Source organism: Puma concolor, chromosome B4 (assembly GCF_028749965.1).
Source record: "Puma concolor isolate L17-30 chromosome B4, mPumCon1.1.hap2, whole genome shotgun sequence".
NCBI lineage: Eukaryota > Metazoa > Chordata > Mammalia > Carnivora > Felidae > Puma > Puma concolor.
Genome location: NC_141673.1, coordinates 75,230,712 through 75,252,470, shown reverse-complemented (window position 1 = coordinate 75,252,470; position 21,759 = coordinate 75,230,712). Strand labels below are relative to the sequence as shown.

Below are 21,759 nucleotides of genomic sequence, written 5' to 3'. Positions count from 1 at the left end.
TAAATATTCATATCACTTATATAATTTTAGTTATCTACTGTGAGTGAGGTAAATGCCACAGCAGCTTCATGTCCAAACTCAAAAGAAATAAGTAAATGGGAAATGAATTCTCTTAAGAATTCAGTGCCTTACTCTGCATCTTATTCCCTATTGTATTTCATATAAAAGGTCGACCACATTCCAAGAAACATTTGTTCATAAAAAGCTCATTTCCTTTCAAGGCGATGGAAAGTTAAATTACTGTGCTTATGAGACAAGTCAATAAGGGGAAGAGACAGAATTAAAAGGCCACAGGAATACAGTAATAATTTCGAGTCCAATTAGCAAAGCCAGATAGAAAACTAAGGTGAAAAATCTAAATTGATCTGATAGGCATGGGCTCAATTACTTACAGAAAGTTTGAACAATATTTGGAAACTGTGATATTTATCCCATTAATTAAGGTATAGGACTTAACTGAAATACAAAAAGATTCCAGAAGTGGGCACTAAACTATGTGATCAGTCCTTTAATCAAAATACTGTAAAAGATAGATGAGCTATTTGGGGCAGAATTTCTCTGAAAGCAACAAATACTGAAAACAAAGCTATAAAATTCACCAGGTGTGCCAGTGACTTTTAGTTTGATATACCTACATATTGTAAAATACTGTTAACACATCTATCACCTCACATAGTTACAACTCTGTGTGTGTATGTGTGTGTGTGTGTGTGGTGAGAACTTTTAAGACCTACTCTCAGCAAATTTCAAATACACAATACAGTATTACCTAAGTGTTAACTATAGTCACCATGTTATTATATGCTGTATATAACTACAAGTTTGTACCCTTTGACCACCTTCACCCATTTCCCTCACCGTTGGCAACCACCAATCTGCCCTGCTTTATGAATTTGGTTTCTTTTAGATTCCACACATAACTGAGATCATAAAGTATTTGTCTTTCTCTGTCTTATTTCACTTAGCATAATACCCTTAAAGGTCATTCATGTTGATGTAAATGACAGGCTGTTTCCATGTCTTGGCTATTGTAAACAATGTTGCAATGAACATTAAAGTGCAGGTATCTCTTCCAGATAATGATTACATTTCCTCTGGAAATATGTCCAGAAGAGGAACTGGGAGATCATAAGGTAGTTCTTTTTTTTAATTTTTTGAGGAAACGCCATACTGTTTCCATAGTGGTTGTACTAATTTACATTCCCACCAAGCACATATAAGGATTTCCTTTACTCTATACATCCTTACCAGCACTTATCTTGTCTTTTTGATAGTAACCATTCTACCAAGTGTGAAGTGATCATCTCATTGTGGTTTTGATTTGCATTTCCCTGATAACGAATGATGTTGAGCACCCCTTCATGCTCCTGTTGGCCATTTGTATATCTTCTTGGGAAATGTGTCTATTCAGGTCCTTTGCCAATTTTTATACCACATTATTATTATTTTTATTTTTGCTTTGAAGTTGTAGTTCTTTATATATTTTAGATATTAACACTTTATCAGATATATGGTTTGAAAGGCTGCCTTTTCATTTTGCTGATTGTTTCTTTTCAGCTGACTGGAACTTTTCAGTTTGATGTAGTCCCACTTGTTTCTTTTTGCTTTTATTGTTATGCTTCTGGTGTCATATCCATAAAATCATTGTCAATACCAATGTCAAAGATACCAATGTTTTCTTCTAGGAGTTTTATGGTTTCAGGTCTAACACTTAAGTCTTCAATCTGCTCTGAGGTGATTTTGGTGAGTGGTGTAAGGTATGGGTCCGCTTTCATTATTTTGCATGTGAATATCCAATTTTCTAGCAGCACTCATTGAAGAGACTATCTTTTCTCCATTAAGTATTCCAGGCTCCCTTGTCAAACATTGACTGTATATGTATGGGTTTTTTTCCTGGGCTCTTGATTCTGTTTTATTTGTCTATGTGTCTGTTTTTAATGACAGTAACATACTATTTTATTAATATAGTTTGAAATCAGGAGGTGTGATACCTCCAGCTTTGTTTGCTTTCTCAAGACTGTTTTGGCTATTCAGGGCCTTTTTTTTTTTTTTATTGTTGTTGCTCCGTATGAATTTTGGTGTTTTTTCCCCCCTTTTCTGTAAAAAATACCATTAGAATCTTGATAGGGAATGCACTGAATCTAAGGATGGATTTGAGTAGTATCACCACTTTAACAACATTAACTTTTCTAACCCATGAACATCAGATATCTCTCCTTTTAACTGTGTTTTCTTCAATTTCTTTCCTCATTGTCTTAGACTTTTTAGTATACAGATCTTTCACACTTACTTGGTTAAATTCATACCTAAATATTTTCTTCTTTCTGATGTCATTATAAATGAGATTATCTTCTTTCTTTTTCAGGTAATTCACTGTCATTGTATAGAAATGAAACTGATTTTTTTTCTGTTAATTTTGTCTTCTGCAATTTTATTGAACTTATTAGTTCCAATAGTTTTTTTGGTGGAATCTTTAGGATTTTTTTATATATAACAATATGCTATCTGCAAACAGTTTTACGTCTTACTCCTGATTTGACTGCCTTTTATTTCTCTTTCTTGCCTGACTGACTGCTCTGGTTAGGACTTCTAGTATTAATTATGTTGAATCGAAGTGTTCAGAGCAGGCATTTTTTTTTTCCTGATCTTAGAGGAAAAGCTTTCAACTTTTCACCATTGATTATATCAGCTGGAGGCTTGTTATACATGGCCTTTGTTATACTGAATACATTCCTTCTATACCCTTTTGTTGCAAGTTTTTACCATGAATAAATGTTGAATTTTGTCAAATGCTTTTTCTGTATCTGAGAGATCAATGATCTTTAAGTGGTGGGGATGGTAGAGCTAGTAAACACTGATTGTGATTGTGGCCTCTCAGTATCTACTCACTCTGCTTCTGGAAAATATTCTTTGTCCTGATTTTTTTTAGGGGTAGGGGAGGCTCATGCCGACTCCTTGGGTGGTGGTCGGGGGAGTGCTGAGCATGTGGTTCATGTGGGCACATAACAAAAACTGAATTCATGAGCTTTAACTTTCACCTTTGGCTTTTTCTTGTTCCAAGAAAGAATCTGACACTGGAGTTGCAACAGCCACCTTGTGTCAATAAGGAAAGAGCTGGCTGGAGAAGGTAATCTGCAAAGCAGCAGCAGAACCCAGAAATGGATGCATCATTGGAGCTGAGCCTCAAACTGAAGCAAGCTCTATCCCAAGATTGTTGAGTTATGGGGATCAATAAATTCACATTTAGCTTGACTTTCCCATCACTCAAAACCAATAGGTGGGGAGGTGGGAAAAGCAGAGTAGATTGAATGCCTCTTATAACTGTCAGGAGGAGTGAAGAAGAGACATTTCAAACTGGACCAAAAGCTCTTGGAGTCTCATATGTGGACTTAAGAACAACAGAGAAGCTACTGCTCTCCATCAAATTCTGTGCTGCTACACAGTGGTTTGAAATTCAGATTCTGCCTTTGTTGGGAGTGCCCACGACCAACCCTCAGTCTCAGTGATTCACTAGAGGGTCTCACAGGATGCAGAAGTTGTTGTATTTATGATGGTTACATATTACAGCAGAAGGACTCAAAATAAAGTCAGTCCAGGAAAAGGCTCTCTCAGTATGAAGTCTGTAGGAAACCATGCATATGCTTCCAAGAGTCTACCAGTGGAGTTACACAGGATGCACTTAATTTCTTCAGCACAGAGTTGTGACAACATCTGTGAAATGTTGTCTACCTGCAAAGTTCATTAAAGCATCAGTGCCTGGTGTTTTTACTGGGGGCTAGTCACATAGGCATTCTCTGCCTAGCACAAATAAAAATTCAGCCTCCTGCAGGGAAAATAAATGTTCAGTATAAACCATACTGTTTGTAAAAATAGTTTAGACACAGTACGCTGCAAGCCACTCCTGCCATTTAGAGGACGTTTTAAATCACTAGGCAACTGTTTATCATTCCTGTTCGCAAACACCAGCCAAAGGCCAACCTTACAAACCAGCCTTTGTAAGGATATCAATCTCAGGCCTGGCATGCTAACTCTTCTCTGCACACTACCTTTCTTTTAGGATACTTCAGGACTTCAAATTAGGGCAGTCCCTCTCCTAACTGCCAACTACCACAATTTGTGGACAGTGTTCTTGTTTATAGACTGGATATCACAGATAATGCAGATGAATTCAATGTTCTGCCATCCTTCCTCTTCTGACAGAACGATGGACCTCAAGCTCCAGTCTGTCTTTATGTGCCCTGCTCTGCTGTAGCCAAGTAAATTAGACTACAAGCCACTGGAGGACAAGGCAATGTTCTTTTTATTTTTGTGTCCAGAGTTCTTACTGCATCTTACTTCTTCACGATGTATCTGTTGAATACTTACAACCTAAGATGTAAGCCTGCCATGCTCCTCTACTAATGGACCATCTGCACTGCTTTATTGTTGTGTATTTGCTCCTCTGAACATACGTACACCTGCTTACGTAAGGCACACCACTTTCTGACATGAGTGGGCAAATTCACCAAGTCTCATTAGCATTACAGTGGCCACCCCAGTTTACTGCCTCAGCTGTAAGTCACTAAATTAACTTGAAAAACACAAATATGTCTGTAGAATGTAACTGTGTCCTTATGAATAATAATGGAAAAATCAGAAAAACTTGCTGGATTTATCAGAAAAACAATCAAGTTAGAAACATATTTTTTTTTTCCACTATAGTCTGTACTGAAGAAAAGTGGTGAGCATCAGGTGGGCAGGAAACCTACATAGAAAATTCCCTGTGATCAGTACTTTTGTCTTGCTGCTCTGGCTGCTCTCTGTAGATCCCAGATATAATATGCTCGTAAGTAGCCTCTAATGCTGTTCATCCAAGTTGCATGGTGCACTGTGTATATGGAAACCTCCCTCTGTGGGAAGCCTGGCTGCAGATGACTAGTTGAAAATAAAACTAAGCTCCAGGCTGACTATATCGTCATGATTTAAACTAAGTGTCTGGAGGAGGTGCTTCATTTTGTGGCATATTCCCCACCTCTCAAATTGACGAATACAGTCTAAGAATGCAGTGACCCTTAAACGACACAGGTTTCAACTTCATGTGTCCACTTCTACATGGATTTTTTCCATAAATACAGTACAACAAATGTATTTCTCTTCCTTATGATTTTCTTTTCTCTAAGTTTATTGTAAAAGTAGAGTATATAACACATATAACATGCAAAGTATGTATTAGTTGATTGCTTATGATACTGGTAAAGCTTCCAGTCAGCAGTAGGCTATCAGTAGTTAAGATTTTGGGGGGATGAGAAGTTATACACAAACTTTTCAAATGCACCCAGGGTTGGTGCCCCTAAGTCTTGTGTTGCCCAAGAGTCAACTGTACTCTCTTTAATAAGCCATTCTCCATAAAAGTACAGTAGATGTCTACGAGTAAAGCTTCCCCCATTAAAGTCTTACAAATGTTGCCGATTTTAATATAGGAAGCTACCCTTTAAAACATCTGATAACTATATTAGGACATCTGGGTGACTCAGTCATTTAAGCGTCCGACTTCGACTCAGGTCACAATCTCGCGGTCCGTGAGTTCGAGCTCTGTGTCGGGCTCTCGGCTGACGGCTTGGAGCCTGAACCCTGCTTCCGATTCTGTGTCTCCCTCTCTCTCTCTCTGCCCCTCCCCTGCTCATGCTCTGTCTCTCTCCCTCTCAAAAATGAATAAATGTTAAAAAAAAATCTGATCACTATAAATATCAATATCTTAAAGCACACTGCAGAATCACACACCAAGAGAAATTTCAGGAAGCGATCATGTGTATCACATCCTTTTAACCTAAAGAAAAAAGGCCCTGCTACAAATTCAAACAGAAGTTGATATGGCGCTAGGCTTTTAAGAAAATGCCTAGAAAAAAACTGTTCATACTCCCATTGGTAACTCATTGCACTGCCTCTCATAGATGAGATATCCTTTGGAATTTTTAATCAAGATCTCTTCGGCTGTGATGAATAATCATTTCTGTTAAGTTAAATTACATCTGGCATAAGAAGTATACTCACAATTTTACTTCTCAAGTGAAATCAAACATCTGATTAAAACGATTCTTATCATCTGAAAGGCATCCTAAACTCTGAGAACACTTAAAACTTTATAACCATAGACGAACTTGTTTGTGATTACATTCACCTATATTAGATAGGCTCTAATCCTTGCATACAAGAACAACTGTTTGGTTTCAACTGTGACTAACTTTGCAAGGCACGCCTTTCTATTAGCTTTTATACCCCCCAGTCCTCCATCCCTGAAGTCAGTTAACTCCAATCCTCATTTCCTATCTTAAGGAAAGAAATCCAGGCTATGGGCAAATTACTACCTTAATTACTACTGAATCTCTATTTGAATAACTAAGTAAGCTTGTTGACTAAATTTCATCAGCGGCAACTGCCTCTACTCCTACTGCTTATGAGAATTAAATTTCTAGGTACATACATGCATACTCACACATATTAGATATATATATCAACAGATAACTTCTGGCGTTTCCTCTGATCTGAAAGAAAACGTTTCATTTCTGTGACAGTTAAACCTGCTTTTTTGTTCTGTTGGGTCTCTGCTTTGTTCTATGTTGCCGAGCAACCAAGAGAAAGAGGATGGGGTGGTGGCACGGAATTTCAGTTGCATTATTCAGGCCAAGAAAATATTAAATCAATTACTAAAATTCTTATACAAGTGACAGCTACTAAAATGTAGGGAGTTCCTATGTGTTCTGTGATTTTTTTCACAGAGGTTCATGATATGGAGATGACTGCAATGATGTTTTCCCCTCTTCCCCTGAAGTACAAAAGTCGGTGAAACAATTATGAGGGAAGACAAAGTAGATAAAATTTGTTTTGCAACATCTGTTAGGGAGTAAAATGCCTTGATTTTTGTCTCATTTAGATTTCTTTCACTGTATAAAATGAACTGACTACAGGAAGAAACTGAGCAAATTAACACCTAAATCAAGGTAAATGAATAGAGGTTTACTATATTGATATGCTATCATATTAATGCTCAACTAGTTGTTTTTATTGCATTTAGTATTCCTCTACAATTTCTTTTATTTTTTTTTGTAATTAAAGTAATACATAAACCTTCTAAATAGGAAAGCCATTCTATTTTATTGGTTTTTATTAAGTAAGGGTATGTATTTAGTCTTTCAAATATTTATATAGTCATAAAAATCCATCAATATACAAAACAATAAAAGAGAACACACATGTATTATTTATAGACCTAGTGAGCAAACTTAAATTGTATATGCTGATTTCCTTATTTAATGTCTCAATTGAGGAATGAAATTTTTGTTCACTGACTTTACAAGCTACTTTTTAAGATTCCAAAAATTTAATGGTGGCACTCGGTGTGAATTTCCCCATAGAAAAAAGGAAGCTGGGGGCTTAGTCAGTTCAGCGTCCAAATTCAGCTCAGGCCATAATCTCAAGGCTCGTGAGTTCAACCTCCATGTGGAGCTCTGTGTTGACAGCTCAGAGCCTGGGACCTGCTTCAGATTCTGTGTCTCCCTCTCTCTCTCTGCTCTTAACTGCTTGCGCTCTGTCTCTGTCTCTCTCCCAATAATAAACATTAAAAAAAAATTTTTTTTAACAAAAAAAAGAAAAAAGGAAGCTGGAGGTCCAGGGCTCTCACAACACTCTAATAAATCCATAATGTACCTGATAAATACCACTAATAGGATAGAACCTGTCCACAATTGGGAGTAATATTTTAACAGGAAAGTGTAAGTGACCAGTGTTGAGTACTATGGTTATATATCCCCCACACATTATCTTGGAAATAGAATCAGACCCGTCTCACTAATCACCCTTCTATAGAAAGCCCTCTTGCCTGTGAAACAGAAAGCTCTTAACGTCTGAAAAGTATGTGGACTGGACACTTGTCCTGAGAATAATTTCTCTTTTACATGTGATTCTTTCTCCACTGAATCTGCATCTACTCCAGCCCAGGTGCTCTTGCCTTCCCTGGGAATCTGTATTTCCAACCAACTTTCAAAAAACTAAACAAAAAAATGTTAATTTTATTATATTCAAAAAGAGGTTACCCATAGGGGTAGGAACAAGTAAGGCTCACAGGTAATCTCTGGTATACGTATATTTCCCATGTTTAGAAACTACTAGGATACAGTGTAACATAAGAAAATTAATAGTTTGTATTCATCCATTTTCAAATAAAAATTACTAAAACCTTTCTGTCATATACTGCTGTGAGGTCCAAACATATAAAAATTCCAACCATGCGATTCCTTGATAAGTCTCTTCTAATTACCAAATTCTATTTTAAAAATGCTTTTCTTTTCTGAAATTAGCTTTGCAAGATGAGAAGGATGGCATTTACAACAGGACTAACAAATTTACCCAATAACAAAATGTGAACAGCTTGTATCTGTCAATAATGTGGCAAAAAAAAAAGTCACCATTCAATTTTTTGGATTCCATACTTTTTGTTTTGCCTACCATGAATATTTCAGAAGGAAGTCTTAAGCTTTAATTTATTGCCACGATATTGCTGAATACTCATGACATACTTAGAGACACTGATATAAACACATCCAAAGTAGCCAAAACCCTCCCAAAACAAAAAATCAAAACACAACGTAGACTCTATGAATAAATTCAAGTCTTTGTGTAGAAATAAAGATTTGAAGATAAGAAACAATGAATATTTAGAAGGTGAGTTTGAAGTGCTTCAGCTGTGAAGTCAAGGTGGTCAAGGAGGATTGAAGGGTCACCTGGGTGGCTCAGTCAGTTAAGTGACTTCGGCTCAGGGCATGATCTCCTCCTGGTTTGTGAGTTCAAGCCCTCCATCGAACTCACTGCTGTCAGCGCAGAGCCTGCTTTGGATCCTCTGTCTCCCGCTCTCTCTGCCCCTAACCTGCTCGCACGCACTCTCTCTCTCTCTCAAAAATAAATAAATAAACATTAAAAAAAATTTAAAGGAGGCCTAATTTTAAATTCAGGCTCCATCTTTAACTGTGTTGTGTTGGGTAATTTATTTAATCTGAGTCTAAATTGTTGAAATAGTGGCAATAAAATATACTTATGGAATTTCATTGGGAAGTAAATGCAAAAAATATAGGTAATGTACCCACGTGGGTACTCAATGAATATCAGTTCTCTTATTTCTCTTTCATTTTTTGGGGGGAGACGGGGAGAATGAGGGTAAATAACATAGAAAGTGGCTCCCTAGATACACAGGGAATCCATAAATGTATAGTTTTTTCCTTCCTCCCTTTTTATGACCCCAGGTTACAGTAACAAACAAGTCATTGATGTTTGAAATAAAAGGCAAGTTAAATTGAACTCTGGCCTTTACCACAAAAAAAAAATGGGGGGAAAGGGAAGGAAGGAATTCTGACCTTCCTCTGTCTGCAGTAGTTATGGTACTATTTCTTCCTTTTTAAGAGATGTGCTTTAGAGATCTTAGAAAAGGGACTAGGACCTGGTTACCTGCCTTTTTGTGCAGTACTGTCTACTGTGTAATATGCAAATAAATTTCCTTCTTGAATAAATTTCAAACATATTAGCAATCCTAGTGATATAATTTTTAAATATCTTTTAATAATTGCTGCACTGTAATAAATATATCTGCATTTTTATAATTCAACCATTTCTTTGAAGCAAATGTCTTTTAGTAGGTACACTATGTATTTATGCTCTACCCACCTATATGGTATAGTTAATACCAGGGTAAACCTCAAGTGATTTTTTAAAAGGATATAACCACTGTCAAACTACCAATGTGTTATTGATGATATTTTGATAACTCTACGGTACTTTTTTCAGACATAGCCAGTGTCTGTCTTTAATACACGAATACATTTAGAATACTAATATGCCTGCCTCCTGTTAGTTAAATGGATATTCTCTTCTGTTCTCTTGCACTCCATCTGCTATGGCAGAGGAAATCAACAACCCTGGGAACCCACAGAACACGTCTGACAGCTGCAGGACTCAGATTCTCAGTTCAACAAATTATGATTCAGGAAGACTCTCTGACAGGAAAAACAGTTTCTACTACAACGTAGTGGGTTTATATGTTAGTGTGTGTGAGCCTGAGGGGGTGGGGGAAGGGGTGAAGGAGGGAGGGAGGGAGGGGGAGGGAGAGAGTTATGTGTGTGTGTGGTTTAATTAGTTTAGCTAAAGGAAGAAGAACATGCCCCAAATTTTTAATTTTAATCACAATTGGCATTTCATTAGCTTAAGATGAACAGTTTTCTATTATGTGCTCCTACTAGATGGCTAGAGTGCATGGCAGAGTGCTTATGTTCAAAACCTCACCTTGGCAGGGGCATTCTCATCGTGACTAAATTTAGCTTAAAATAACAATAAAACTGTCTTTTATTAATGCCCGTTTTTTTTTTTTAATTTACATTAGAACATCACCATTGTCCTAATGCTTTCTTTCACTTATTGACATTATTCTAACGTCAATGACTTTGTTAGGTCACTAAATATAACTATTGTTTTAGGTACGCAACCTGTTTTGTTGTTTTAGGATACAATTACCTCATCCTGTTGTCCTCTGTTATAATCACATTTAATACAAATGAGGGAGCAAAAGAAAAAAGTACAAGTGGAATTATAAAAGGGGGATTTTCTACAGCCTTCACACTTTCTTGGCATTTGCTCCGGCCTCCAACTCATATTGTTTTTCAACGTAAAATCAGTACCCAAAATTTACATTGCTTTTTTCTTTTTTTTCTGGTTACTTTTAGACAAAGGTCCATTTCCACTGCCTTCTGCAGTGTTGGCATCCTTCCCAGAAACAGGTTTCTGAATATCAAGGAAATTACTGAGCCATAAACTAAGATGAAATCCAAAATTAAATCCTTTGCCTAAAAATTACAAAAAAAAAAAGTCAAGGGCAGTGAGGGTGTGTCCAAAAATTAGGACTTCACAGGTAGGAGTAGTAAATGATTTAGGGTAAGAAAGACACACTGCCAGGTTGCTGGCAGATGGACAACACAGTTTAGTCACACGCAGCTGCCTCTGCTTCTTCGAAAATTTAAGGCTGCTACTGACACTCTGACCACAGGGTGCTCACTCATTCCTGACTCCTGTGATGAGCTGGCAGGAGGAGCTGGTCCAGCCTCCTGGAACCATGGAGAGAGGGCCACTCAGAGAGCCTCAGCTTCTCCCCACATGGTTAACTTCCCTAAGGTGTTAAGCAGATAAAACTTCCCCAAGGTTCTGATAACTTCTAGGCTCGGTCAAAATACATAATTAAATTTCATAATTTTTCTCTTTCAAATTAAGGATATGTTTGATCAGCATCTGTGAAAACTCTCTTAGCCTTGACTGTCATTTGCATCTTCCTCCCATAATAATGGTAATTAATAATAATAAATAATAATTCGTTGTACTAGGACTACCAATTTTGGACAAGATGAAGAACTACCACAGGGTGCTGGACTCCTTTTGCTACAAAATCCCAGAGATACTACAGATAATACTGAGTCTTGGTGGTTTTCAGAACATTACTTATTAGCAAATACAAACAACAACTATAACAACAAAAATATCAACAGACAAGAAATCCCAGGGGAGCAGGAAGAAGTTATCCTAAAGTGGATGGCAAACATCAAATATAAAGAGGCAGAATCAATAGCCCACAGAAAGGAGATGGACTGGGAAGGGCTCACTAGCTGGGCTTTTTTTCTCTCCCAGAATTCCCTGATTAAAACATCACTTGCCCAGTCATCATGATGTGATAAAAAAGCTGCCCCTCCTGCTGAGAACCGTCCAGAAATAACAAGGTAACATCATGGCAGCTGTGGAATTCTGCTGGAACTCAGATTCACTAAAGATTGGATTCAGGCCTAAGCGTTCTCTGCTGCTCTCTTCTGCACCCTCTATAAACTCTAGAGGGCAGAGATTTTTGTTGGTTTTCCTTCCTCAGACCTAGGGTCATACCTGGTACATAATAGGTAACCACTGAGCAGCTGCTGAATGAAAGAGTGAAGAAAAATGGAAGTGTTTCTTGGTGTGTCCACAGATGCACAGCCTAAGAAGAGGTACCAGTCTCAAAATGTACCACAAAATGACAGATCCTCTTTGAAAAATATCTTGCAGGATGTATTCCAACAAGAAGAGAAATGAATTCCAGACCAAACAAGGAAATCAATGGCAAGTAATAACTTGGCAAATTTATTGTTACATGAATACGAATAAAAAATATAGAACAAAAATTCCAGATGATGCCAACATGAAAAGAAGGGAGGTCATAGTAGAGAGGTGAGTTCAAAGACTGAAAAGATTATTAGAGAGGGGGAAGACCAAGATACTAAGGTTTACATATTAGAAGGGAAAAATGAATAGAATCAATCTTAACAAATTAGAGATATCAGTCAAAAGGAAAAAAAGACAGAACTTGTACTTTTCAAAGAAAAAGAATAAATCCGGAGTTGTAAATAACAGAAAGCAGGAGAGGAGAAAAAACAGGAGCATGATAAATAACAACATGAAACAAGATGGCAGATATAAGTGGTGATGAATAAGTCACAAGGATGAAAGGAACCCAGCACACGGAATACGGTCAATGGTACTATAATAGTGTTGTATGATGACAGATGGTAGCTATACTTGTGGTGAGCACAGCATAATGTATAGAGTTGTTGAATCACCGTGTTGTGCACCAGAAACTAACATAACATTGTGTGTCAACTATACTTCAGTTTAAAAGAATGGTAGAAATAAAGCCTACAAACAACAAGTACAGTAAGAATATGTTTGTCAAATTCAGTGACTGATAGACTCAGATCTGATTTACAAAATATCTAGCATTAAATAGTCCACAAAAAACAAAAAAGATATGTGGAGGAGATGGGGAAAAATATATATGAGGTAAATGTTAACCAAATGAAAAATTAAACATTAAATATTAGAGCAAGCAATTTAAAAAGATACATAATTTGCTCATAAAAAGCAATATATAAATATAGATGATATATAATAATATCCATAAGATATAATGTTCATAAATATATATCCACCTAGTATATAGCCACTGACAGTACTATGATGAGAAACAGGTACAATCTTTCCTTAGAAATTTTAATACAACTCTCTTTGAAATGGACTGACTGGAAATATAAACAAATACATAGTAAATGTGAATTACACCATTAACAACCACAATCTACATATATATTATATAAGCTTTATAAACATATAGTGAATGCTCACTTTTTCAAGAATGTATGGATGTTTTATGTATTAGACTACAAAGGACATCTCAACAAATTCCAAAAAATCAACCTATGCACCATAATCTCTACATAAAAATCAGTAAAACTTCACATCAGTAATAATAATAAAAAGGTCAATAAACTAAATAGTTAAATGAATTCATAGTTAAATGAAGTGGAAGTAACAAGACAAATTGAAGAACACTAAAAGCTGAACTACAGAAAGTTCTACATGTCAAAGGCTGTGTGAGATGCATCTGAGGCAGTAGGGTGAAACGCAGAGCTCTGAATAGGTTTTTCACATTAAATGAAAGAATGAAAACAGACAAGCTAAGCAATCTACATGAGGAATTAAGAAACGGGCTGTCTGCCTACAACAATGGTGGAGTCACAGGTATGGAATTTACCTTGATACTTTAAACAAGCAGAAAATCAGGTGAAATGTAAGAAACAGCGTTTCTCAGACTTTGGACAATAAGCAGCACAGGTCAGAGAACTCTGAGAGAAGAGGAGACAATGGGCAAAGCTGCATAAATAGCCACAGCTAGTTTTCAGGTTGTAGCCCACGGAGAGGGAACTCAAAGGACTGAAAAGGAGGATGGCACAGAGGGAGGGTGTCCAGAGGTCTGCATCCATCCTTCCAGAATCTTTGCTGAGTAAAGCTTGGTGCATGTGTGTGAAGAAAATACGGAGGCTAGAGAAAGAACCACCAAATGAGCAGGTGAGCTCCCAAAGCTTACATGGAGCCAAGAATAGTTTCTGTACCCACCAGAAAGAATGGACACAAAGGCACTGAGTAAAGTCCTTAGCTAGGTACTGCCTCAGTAGTGGAACAAGATTGAAACTAGTTCTGGAACTGCCCTGACAAAGCTTTAAAGCATGCCTCGAAAGGATCATACTAATTCCAAGTAAGTGAATCATGTCCTGTTAGGATCTGTGAAGGGTCTAAGATTTTACCCTACTTGTATGCTAAAAGGTAGCCTATTTTTGTTTTCGTGGATGCCACAGCAGAAGACACAGACTCCTAGGTCAGAGATACAGGACTTTACTGAAGCCAGAGCATGAATATCATATAGTTGGCAATGGCTGTCCCTCAACCTTTACGTATGTTGGGCACAAGACAAGTATCCATATGAATGCCTGCACATGCATGGGGTTACCTTATAGGAGGTAAACATAATTTTAAAGATGTGGGATCAAGCTTGCTTGCTATCTAGTGGAAAAGTGTTGACCTATCTCTTAAGGTTGTTTTCTGCAAATATGACCTTGAGAAATGGCCTTATCGCTGATCAGGAACATATAAAAACTCTTAATACAACTTATACAATGTAATAAAATAAGGGCATAATATTTGGACAAATTTTTACCTAAAAAGATGTATGGATAGCTGAACCAATATTCTAGAGCAAGAATGTCGTAGTACAGGAGTCCAGACCAAGAACTGGTCTGAACTGCCCTCCTCTCATGGACATACCAAATGTATAGCTACAAATAGAGCAATTTCCTTTGAGAGAAATCCAACAACAAGCTGAATGCCTCCTACACAACAGGTGAATGAGAAAATACCAACATCAAAATAGGAAAGGCTGGAAAACACTTTCACCATAAACTCCTCCCCTGACACAGAAACCATACAATTAAGGAGGAACCCTCAGCTCCCAGCTTCTCCTTGAGAAGCAAAGAGTGTGGACCACACATCTAGTGCCCCAACTTTTAAGGATGCCACCCAGGTGACAGACCTCCAAATGGCCTAGCTCTGAAGGGCAACTGCGCTTGCATTCACAAGTCCCACATGACTACAGCCAACAAGAATCAGTTGTTAATGAATGCATGAGCATTTGCCTTGGCTGTCCTCCCAGGGTGCAGCATAGAAAGAGTGGGCAAAAATGCCCACTCCCAGTCTTTCCCTGGAAGGAGTCTGACAACATTATCAGCTGCTGCTTCAGGGCCTAGAGTCAGCCTGCATGTAGGTGCTTACTGCCATCCTCTCTTTGGGACAATGACAAGTCTTGGCACAGCTTCAACTACTGGGAGACACTAAGAACAATGATGATGGTTTGGACAATCAAAAAGATTTGAAAGGAAGCAAGACCCTCATGCTGGGATGATCAGTGAACTATATCTCTTATATGAGACCATTCTGCCAAGACTAGAAGAAGTGACTGTTTTATCTAATGTTCAACAACCAAAACAGAGTATCAAGGAAAATGAAGGAACAGAAATATATTCCAAACAAAAGAACAAGAAACATTGCCAGAAACTGATATTAATAAAATGGAGATATGTGATTTCCCAATAGAGATTTCAAAATAATGGTAATAAAGAGATTCAATGAGGTCAGGAAAGCAATGTATGAACCAAGTAAGAATTTCAACAAAGAGACAGAAAACATAAATAAGTATCAAACAGAAACAAGAGAGCTGAAGAACACAATAAGTAAACTGAAAAATTCAGAGGGATTCAACAATGAAACTAGATCAACTGAAAGAAAGGATCAGAGAACTCAAAAGACAGGACAGTGAATTTTATGCAACTAGGAGTGAAAAAAGAATAAAAAAGAGTGAAGATAGGGACTACAGAACACCATCAAGTATATCAATATATGCATCCTAGGGATCCAAAATGAGAGGGGAAGAGAGGAGAAAAAAAATTATTCAAATACATAATGGTTGAAAACTTCCCTGACCTGGGAAAAAAAAAAGGTATGAAACTCCAGGAAGCCCAAAGAGTTCTATTTTACATCATAAAAAAATCCAAAATAACGTAAACCCTACATGTGTAAGACCAAGCTATAAACTAATAGGAACATGAATACATCTGTGATTTCAGTGTAAAACAGAACATCTTAAAGATCTAAAATGCAGAAATTATGAAGAAAAAAATTTTTGACTACATCCACAAAGAGGTAACAGGTAGGTGACAGACACGGATTAGATATTTTCTTCACTTGGATTAGACTGAAAGGAATTGATATATGTAACACATAAGATATACCCTCATATCAGCCAGAAAAGCCAGGAAAACCAAGAAAGAAAGAAATGGGTAAAGCATATGGATGGATATAGATGGAAAAGTAATTCTCAATTGCTAATATGTTTAATAATCAGAGTAAGGCAAATCCAAAATACTAGATAACAATATCCACCCACCAGATTGCCACACGGTATAAAGTTGTAAAATATACAGTGTTGGGGTAAGGGGAGTTAGGAATGGGAACCTTTATACACAAATACTTAGAATGAAAATGGATGAGGCCACTTTCGAGAATAATCTGAAAAGACCTGGTCAAATAGTACAATATTAAATAATATCCTAGAACCCTGAAATCCCATGCCTGGGGACATACCCCAGAGTTACCCTCAGAGAGGTTCATATGGAGATATGTAAGAGGATGCTCATTGTAGAACTATCTACAAAAGCTCAGAGTTGAGAGGTATCTAGATTCACTAGGAGAAAAATGAATACATTAAATGTATTATATAAATGTTAGTATAAAATACAGTTAAAATAATTAAAGGTGCATATAACAAGCTAATATTAAGGGGAAAAGTTAGAGAACAAGATTTCTAGGATAATACCAAAAAACAAAATTAAGCCAGGCATTTAGTATACTGGAAGAATATACATTAAATACACTGAATATTAAATACCTAGGTATGTTGAATTCCTATGGAGAAGGGATTGGGGGTGCCTAATGAATGAATAATGAAGAGTCATGTATGGAATAGCAACGAAAATACAGAAAAAGTAGGATAGGACCTTAGTATGTTTTATATTGGCATAAAAATGAGTAAGAGCTAATATAAAATTTTCAGTAGAGTTACTATTGACAAGTAAATTAATAACAGTAACACGAAAACAGTGAAGCAAAGTCAAGAGCAAGGTTTTAACTGGGCAGACAATAATAATGATGCGTAAGACAGTCACACATGCACCCTCAAGAGGAGGTAAAATGTTTACAGAGCAAAGTCAGGTACCTGGTTCTGTTCCAGAAAGAAATCATGGCTGAGGAATTACAAGTATATAGACTCCTTCTGAAAGGAAACTTACACATAGAGAAACTTTTTAAAAAAAATTAGCCCATTGATTTTCAGTGAATAAAGGACATGACATTTATTGTCATCTTTCACAGAGAGCTTAAAAATAGCCAGTGATGAAACAGGATTTTTGAACATTACATAGAAAGAAAACACAAAATTTTCTAGGGTTAAAAATATCAAGACCAAGCTGGTTCATCAAAATGACAACTGAGGACATTGCTGACTTAAAAATAACTGTAGCCTGCCAAATTTCACGAGTACAAACATTAATCAGAGTCATCATAAAGAAAGTCTGAAATTTAAGAGTATATGTAATGTAAAGAGCTCAAGGACTAACTGGCTCATTTCAAATCTCTGATTCATATTTTCTATGAAAAAGTTAAAAAAAGAAAGTAATCAAGAAGGCTTGATCATGTACCTTAATTCAAAACACAGAGAATGCTTCCTAACTGTTTTATTCCTGTCTATTTCCAAGAATCAAATCATCCTCCTCAAAGGACAAAGATCTACTACAACTGAGAATATTCAAAAGAACTTGCCGTAGGAATTGAAAAGCAAATTAAAAAAGAAAACTTTGAAAACCACCATCTTCAGAATGTGCCTAGATTCCTAATGTGACTACTATGAAGAGGCAACGTTCATTTAAGAAGTATGAATTATGTATGACTTTTAAGTTCCATTATGGCACAGACACACCTCAAGGAGGGCAGTGCATAATAAAGACTATAACTGAACATAATCAGGCACCAAAATGTATTGAATTTTTTCTTTGCCCTCGGTTGCCTGGAGGAAATTTTCTGAGAAATTAAGGCCAGCAGTGCTTTCCTTTATAAAAATAATAAACATAGGTCTCACTGCTAAGTAAAGTGAAAGTAAGAGTCAAAACTAATTTCTTTCTGCTACTGCTACAATCTTAATTTTGAAAATGGAAACCTTAGCTGCTAGCTTAATTATATATACACATATCCAATTTCATATACACTGGCATTCTAAAATGAAATGGTATGAACAATAAAGGTTAATTACTTTCTTTTTTCATGTGAGGAGCAAAATACGTCCAAAACTAATCATGTTTTCCATAAATGTTCCCTTGGAACATAGACCATACTTCACCAGGCAGCTGGGTCAGCTTTGGCCCCAAACATCCTTTTATATTAAAAAACATTTATCAAAAGCACAGCAATAAACCTGACCTCTACAAAAAAAATACGAGTTCTTGTGTTTAAGTAGCTAATGAACTTAGTACCATTTGCCACCTGATTCAGTAGTCATGGTCCTGGGGAAGAAGTATAATGTGGGGTGCCTGGGTGGCTCAGTCGGTTGAGCATCTGACTTCGGCTCAGGTCATCATCTCATGGTCCTTGAGTTTGAGCCCTGCGTCGGGCTCTGTGTGGACAGCTTGGAGTCTGGAGCTGCTTCGGATTCTGTGTCTCCCTCTCTCTCTGCCCCTCCCTACTCACACCCTGTGTCTGTCTCAAAAATGAATACACATTAAATTTTTTTTTTTTTTAATTAAAAAAAAGTATAATGTAAATAATCAAGGTGGAAACACAGACCATGTGTTATTCTTCCTCACTGGGGTATGCATAGGTACTAACAATTCCATTATCTTCCTTAACTTATAGCACAGAAAAACACAGCTTTATTCCTTCTCCACCTTAGATGATCTCATGAGATTACAAGAATTCTCTCCTCTAATTACACCAGTGAAGCATGTCACACTTCTACATATTTATTTAACAAATAGTTACTGAGCACCTGCAATGGGTCATCCACTACGCTGTTAGCAAAACCAAACATGGTCCCTCTCTTCTCAGAGGTTCTGCTCTAGGAAAAAATGCACACATCAATCAAATATGTACAAATAAATCTAAAACTAGAATGTAATAAATAAAAAGGAGAAACATATGGAGCTTTGAAAATATGACCTAATCAGGGTGGTCAGAAGAGTCTATCCTGATGAAGGAATGATTAAATACAGTTTTCCAGAATTAGCTCAGAAAAAAGGGAAAGGAAGGATATGTATCCAGAAGACACAGCATGTGCAAAGATCAGTGGTAGGATGAAGTGTATTTAGATCCATGACAAAAGCAAAGCAACCTTCTCCTTTCCCTCTCCTCTTTCTCAATTATTCATTTTATCTCAATTTCCCTTCTTCCCTAATTTCAGTTTCCCATTTTTCAATCATTCCAAAGGTTAAAAAATTATTTCAAGTACAAAAAACCTGTCATCTAAGTGTCAATGAGGAAAGGTGCCAAAAAGAGAAATGAATTTAAACACTCATTGTGTACCTTCTACACAAAGCCCTTAGGATTCAGAAAACTAGTCACTGTCCTTGTGCATGTAAATAATAATGACATAGATTACAGCCATGCTTCCCATATTATGACACTCACATATCCAGGGTATAAGGATGTGCACACCGCCAGGATAACAACCTTATCCTAGGCAGTATAAAACTCCAAGAGTTAAGAGGCCACATCTTACTTGAGCTCTCATGGAACTTCTGTTTCTGGGGGAAGGGGAGAAAATTAAAATAAATATACATAGTAACAGCACAGAAGATTCCAATTTTTCTTGTGTATAGGGTATACACAAGAGTCTTCATGGAGAACTACTTCAGACGAGATTGGGGTATTAATGACTCTACATTGACATTATCTTCTGTGGAAAAGCATGGAAGGATCTTCTTGATATGCAAAGAGGACAATAAAACATGCTGCATGTTGAAAACATAATAAATACCTGTGAGGTAAAACTATTCTGTACCCAATCCACTGAGTAAATAATCTCAGATCCTACTTGACTGAGGCCTGTACCCTCTCCACTTTCCCATTACTATCAGCATACACACACCAATCTCTTCCTCCTCCTGCAGTGAGAAGGCAGAAAATGAAGGGGCTGAAGGGAGAAGATGACACAGCTTAAAAGAGAGGAAGTATCTCAGTTCTGATACCAAGTTCTAGGATCTCCCCTAAGGCCCCCACTCTCTTGGCAAGATGCACATCATTCTCAGTGGGTGGATGCTATACAACTTTGTTGTTGTCTTTTGGTGACTTTCTTTTTACTTGACAGAGTTTAAGTGGGTTTTGTTCAACACAAATCAAAGACGTGCCTGGAAAATCATCTCTGTCTCCTTTATTATATTAGCTACTTCCCATTCCTTAAGCATATCAAAGGCTCTCCTGTTTTACAACAAAACCAGCTAAAACCACCAACCAAATAAAACTTTGTATAGGGTTGAACAGTGTCCTCAGAGAATCTCAGAACGTGACCTTATTTGGAAATAGGTCTCTATCTGGAAATAGATGTACTTAGCTAAGATGAGGCCATAATGGACTATGGTGGGCTCTAAATCCACTAAATGGTGGCTTTGTAAAAAAAAAAATGAAAGGGAAGAGTGCCGGGGTGGCTGAGTTGGTTAGGTATACAACTTCAGCTCAGGTCATGATCTCACAGCTCGTGGGTTTGAGCCCTGTGTTGGGCTCTCTGCTGACAGCTTGTAGCCTGGAGCCTGCTTCAGATTTTGTGTCTCGCTCTCTCTCTCTCTCTCTCTCTGCCCCTCCTCTCTCTAAAATAAACAAACATTAAAAAAATGAAAGGATGATTTAGACACAGAGAAACACACAGGAAAAAAGCGCACATGACAACAGAGACAGGAAGTGGAGTGTCTAGAAGCCTAGAGATGGATGCCAAGGATGGTTGGCAACCACAAGTTGGAAATGGCAAGGAAGGACTCTTCTGTAAGAGCCTTCAGAGGGAGCATGATATAGTAGACACCTTGATTTTAGCCCTCGATTTTAGGCCTCAAGACTTCAGAACTGTGAGAGAATCAATTTCTATTGTTTTAAGCTACCTTCTTTGTGGTACTTTGTTTTGGTAGCCCTAGAAAATGACCACACATTTTGATTTGTCTCTGATGTCCTGGTCATATTACCACTGGTGCCCCTTTTCATTCTCACAAGTGTTCCTGTTTGGATAAATTACGGTTATCCCACTCATACTTTATGTAACCACTGCTCTCTCTCTTCACTAAAGCCAAGTTTAAGGAAGAAATATATTCACTCAAGAAATTTATTACCCTTTGTTCCAGTAGTGAAGACTAATTAGTAAATTTGAAATTTTTTTAAGGTTATTCACTTTCCTCCACCTTCTTACTGTAATAATTTTCATAATTCCACAGAAAAGTTTAAAGTATAACACAATTAACATCTACTCACTTTTGAACTAGATCAGGGGTTACAAATTATGGCCCAGCAGCCAATCTGGTCTGCTACATGTTTTTGTTTAGCCCACATGGCTTTTACATTTTTTAAATGTTAAAAACAATCAAAAGAAAATAAAATTTCTTGACATATGAAAGTTGTATGAAATTCCAATTTCAGTGTCCATTAATAAGGGTTCCTGGAACACAATCATGCCCATTTGTTTACATCTGTGGCTACTTTCTTGTTGAAATGGTCAAGTTGAGTAGTTGTGACAGAGATCATAAGGCCCACAAAACC

General features: G+C 37.1%; 1 protein-coding gene and 1 long non-coding RNA gene across 2 annotated transcripts in view; one reads left to right on the top strand and one right to left on the bottom strand.

Moving 5' to 3' along the window:
• The window catches only part of SLC2A13 (solute carrier family 2 member 13), a 387,878-nt gene that overhangs the window by 169,205 nt on the left and 196,914 nt on the right, over window positions 1-21,759 (bottom strand). The gene's annotated exons all lie outside the window — the stretch shown is intronic.
• Window positions 945-4,819, top strand: LOC147579224 (uncharacterized). The gene is made up of 3 exons (XR_015253674.1): window positions 945-1,133; window positions 3,062-3,127; window positions 4,702-4,819. It is a non-coding gene; the product is annotated as an uncharacterized LOC147579224 (long non-coding RNA).